This window comes from Scylla paramamosain, chromosome 38 (assembly GCF_035594125.1).
Source record: "Scylla paramamosain isolate STU-SP2022 chromosome 38, ASM3559412v1, whole genome shotgun sequence".
NCBI classification, from domain to species: domain Eukaryota; kingdom Metazoa; phylum Arthropoda; class Malacostraca; order Decapoda; family Portunidae; genus Scylla; species Scylla paramamosain.
In genome coordinates this window covers 15366189-15371234 of record NC_087188.1, presented here as the reverse complement: position 1 = coordinate 15371234, position 5046 = coordinate 15366189, and positions in this window count along the sequence as shown.

Here is a 5046-nt window from a genome sequence, read left to right as displayed (position 1 = left end):
ATGCGGGAGGAAGAGCTGAAGGACGAAGAGAGAGAGAGAGAGAGAGAGAGAGAGAGAGAGAGAGAGAGAGAGAGAGAGAGAGAGAGAGAGAGAGAGAGAGAGGAAGTGTTACCCTTTCAAAACTTCCGGTGAAAATTATAGTCTTTCCAAGTTTACAGTCACTTGTTACAGGTCCATCCACTCATCCACTCATCCACCCATCCACCCATTCATCCACCCCACTCACTCTCACCAAACCATCCACCTACCAAGCCATCCACTCCATCCACTGCACACTGCCATCCACTCCATCCACACCCATTCACAACCACAATAACCCACTGATCCATCCATGGGTGAATTGGTGTGTGGATTTGGCTGGGTGGATAGATGAGTGATTAAGTGGATGGGTAAGTGGATAAGTCAGTGGGTGTATGTACGGAGGGATCTGTGGATGCGTGGATGGATTGATATGTGGATGAAGAGATGAGTGGATGAGTGAATAGATGGATGGATGGATGAATGGGGTGTATGTGTGTTGGTGGATGGGTGGATGGGTGGTTCACTGGATAGATAGATAGATAGATGAGAGGGTGGATGGCTTTGTGGACAGATGGATGAGTGGATGAATGTATGAATGGGTGTATTGATTACAAATGAACGTGATTTTACCCACACACACACACACACACACACACACACACACACACACACACACACACACACACACACACACACACACACACACACACACACACACAGTCTCTCCTCTCTCACACAGAAGAACAAATGATAATAAATAACGATTAAATATGTTCTTTATTATTGATATTTCCCGAGAGAGAGGGGCGGAACGGAAGACGAGAACTATTAGGAGGAGGAGGAGGAGGAGGAGGAGGAGGAGGAGGAGGAGGAGGAGGAGGAGGAGGAAGGACAGAAAATAAAATCCAAAAGGAAACTATATCAGGCAAAGGAGAGAGAGAGAGAGAGAGAGAGAGAGAGAGAGAGAGAGAGAGAGAGAGAGAGAGAGAGAGAGAGAGAGAGAGAGAGAATATAAGGAATAAAAAGGGAAGACATTAATTGAAAAGGTAGAATCTGTGTGTGTGTGTGTGTGTGTGTGTGTGTGTGTGTGTGTGTGTGTGTGTGAAAATTACATTAATTGAGGGTCTGTTACTTGAAGACAGGAAGTTCTGAACCGGGTGAGATTACGAGAGAGAGAGAGAGAGAGAGAGAGAGAGAGGGAGAGAGAGAGAGAGAGAGAGAGAGAGAGAGAGAGAGAGAGAGAGAAATGATTAAATGTGAAAAATAAACAGGAAAAATACAATAAAACATACAAATTCTCTTAAAATTAATAAATAAAATAAATAAATAAATAATCAAACAAATAAATATGTGAGCGAACCTCAAGACTTATTACTAGGAATGGCTGGAATGTGATGCTGGAACGGGAATGTGGGAATGGGAATGAGAATTGTGGGAATGTTCAGGTGGAAGGGTGTCTTCCTGGCCGCAGGGAGAGAGAGAGAGAGAGAGAGAGAGAGAGAGAGAGAGAGAGAGAGAGAGAGAGAGAGAGAGGAGAGAGAGAGAGAGAAATATAATGATAAAGAATAATATAAAAGAAAAGAAAGTTAGAGAAAAGAGGAAAAGAACAAAAAAAACAGACAGACAGACAGACAGACATAAATGCAGACAGGAATTCTAAAACAGACAGACAGACAGACAATGTAATTAGCATTTTCCATTTAATTTCTTCCCATTACACCAAAGGTAACGATTTAATGCCAGTTTCCATTACCATATTCCTTCACCATTACCATAAAAGTTGCTACAACAACAACAACAACAACTACTACTACTACTACAACTACTACTACTACTACTACTACTACTACTACTACTACTACTACTACTACTACTACCACAGACACTACGATAACTACTCCATTCCTTTCACTATAGCCTCTCCCGCCATACACACACACACACACACACACACACACGCGCGTATGCAAATGACTCTATAGTTGCAACGCTACAGTTGAATGCATTTCCTACAGTATCTTGTCAGTGCTTTTCTAAAATATTGATTAATCGATCTTTTTGGCAACTACAGGAGCGTCTGAGGGGAAAGGGATGAGGGAAAGAGGAGGAAAAGTGGGGGGAAAAGGGTTAAGTATGGTGCGTTCTGGCTACACAAACGAAGGGAAGGGAAGAGATGAAGGGGACTTGAGGGGAAACATGAGGGTACGGTTGAAGGGGTGAGGGGAAGTGAAGGGAGGGAGAGGAGGGAGGGAGGGAGGGAGGGAGGGATGTGAGGTTCCGCCCGACTTGCTTATATCGAGTGTCTGGTTTCGACTGGCTGTAGTAGTAGTAGTAGTAGTAGTAGTAGTAGTAGTAGTAGTAGTAGTAGTAACAATAATAATGAAAATGATGGCTACAGAATAATATATTTCTTTGACTTTTTATTGATAAGATCGACATTCATTTAAACATTTTTAGGCAAGACTGAGATTGAAGCAAACTCTCTCTCTCTCTCTCTCTCTCTCTCTCTCTCTCTCTCTCTCTCTCTCTCTCTCTCTCTCTGAAAAGCGTAAACAAAGCTAATTCACACACACACGCACACAAGGACACGCACACACACACACACACACACAATGACGCAACACTAACTACGCAAAATCTAATCGCTACGTGTGTGTGTGTGTGTGTGTGTGTGTGTGTGTGTGCTCTCACCTCACCACATTAAAGCACTCCTTCCCTGCGTAACAAGCACAACAAGCACTTCCAGATCCTTGAGGTCACCACCACCACCACACTGCCTCACTCATGTTTGCCGTCGCCACTGCCTCACTGAATTGAGAAACGCTTTGCTCTCTCACCGTGACTGCTTCCAAAGGCCACAGATGCTTAGCTACGCCCTCAAGAGTGTTTCCTGTTGTTAAATAGAAATCTTGTTAATTTGTTACTAGAACCGTAAAAAAAAACACCCTTAAAAATCGCGTAACTTCAACTAGAGCATATTGAAAGCAGTCGAGTTGCGGCCGGAAGTGTTTCAGAATATAGCTAGCTAGTTTCATGTCGCGCGCTTTGTCCCATGATGGTCCTTTGCTTGAGTCACCCCTTTAAAGTTACTATTTTTCAGGGTTTTCGCTTGTGTTTTCACCCCCACACGTATGCATGGACATCCACGGGGTTCTGTAATATCCACACGTCTTACTTTCACGTCCTCATGTTGCATACACTGAAGCTAGACAACAAAACGAATTTACCTGCTATCCCAGATACTTCCATTTTTCTCTTATCGCTTCGCACCAGACTGACAACTTGAAAATCCTGTAAACTTCCTTATTTTACTGATTTCCCATGTGCTTATTCCCTTCGTACTTTGTTATAATGATGTAATGTGAGTTATATCTGCTATTATAATCAGGAGAGCGTTGAAAATTAGGTTAAATAGCAGGAAAAGCGAAACATTATAACTGGTATCTGTATTCCAGTCCCCGCCTCCTCTGCTTCTTCATTGGCGGAGAGGCTGACGCAGACTCATATACGCCCCTCTGTCTGTCTGTCTCCCGCCCACACATACACGCACACATACATACACACATACACTCGAGCGATTCCATAATAATGCACACGCACTCTGGAATGCTTGCCTCCTGCTGTGTGTGTGTGTGTGTGTGTGTGTGTGTAATTTGTCTCTATGCGTGGGTCATGTATGAATGCGTTTGTGTGTGTGTGTGTGTGCCTCCATACTTTCTTGTCTGTCTGTGTGTGTGTGTGTGTGTGTGTGTGTGTGTGTGTTCGCCAATAGCAGTCAAAATAAACCAGGTGGATGAAAATTTATTGCGCTTTAAGGGGATCCTAGAGTTTATAAAGTGCGCCTCGTCTAATAAAGCTTAAATCTGAAGGAATGACTTGGGTAGTATTTTTTCATATGGAAGCTTTTAGGACTCTCTCTCTCTCTCTCTCTCTCTCTCTCTCTCTCTCTCTCTCTCTCTCTCTCTCGACGTGGTTTTGCACTTAAGCTAAATTTCAAGGGAGGAAAAGTCACGCATCTTCAGAATATTTTAGAAGGCAAGGGTTGTGTGTGTTTTTGTGACTGTCTTAAGAAAATGTAGCAAAAAATACAGATTAGGTAGAAATATTGCAAAAAAATAAAAATAAAATAAATAAATAAATAAATTCAGAACATTCAGTATATGAATTAAGATAAATAAGTGAGTGAAAATATTAACGGTTGACTGCAAGGAAATGTAAAATAGTGAATTCCTTTGGCGATTTCGTCTTTATAAAGTTCACTGTAACAAAGACTCGTAAATTTTTCAGCGTGGTGCGAGGGAGAGAGTTTGGTGTATATACGACAAAAAAATAAAAAAAAAATAATAATAACATACTATAATTCGGCTTAGATAATTCCACTGCTTTCCTGTAATTCTCCCCTGTCATTAGATTTCCAGGAACAAGGGCGTGTGCCAGCTGTAGTCAGTATATTGATAGATACATTGATAGAGAGACACATAGATAGTGAGATACATAGATAGATAGATAAACGAACCTAGAGTGCCAATACCCTAAATTGGCCACACAATCTAACCTTATCAGTTATTGTATTTATTTAAAAGACCTGTCAGGCTCCAAACATTGCACAGATTGCTGCGAAACAAACACATTTCAGGCCAAGGAAGCTTCAGGCTCAGCTGGACTTCGAAAAACCCTAATCGCACCAAATTCACGGAGCCATACCCACCATGCCAACTCGTCCAATAAAAAAGATGTTTATATTTACAGTAAGACAACAGTGCGGCCTACATTATATGAGAGTTTCGTTATTATAAATTATATTGAGTTTTTAGTAAGACTAACCCTACAAAAACTCAGAAAACACAGACATAAATTTTAAAGGAGAAATAGAAATATAAAAAGGGATTACAAATATAAATTCTCAAAAATAAACAACCAAATAAACACAAACTACATATGAAAGAAGACCCAAAAATTAAGCAAAAGCAAATATAATACAAAAAATAGCCAGTAATAGAGAAATAGAGAAAGATAAACACATAT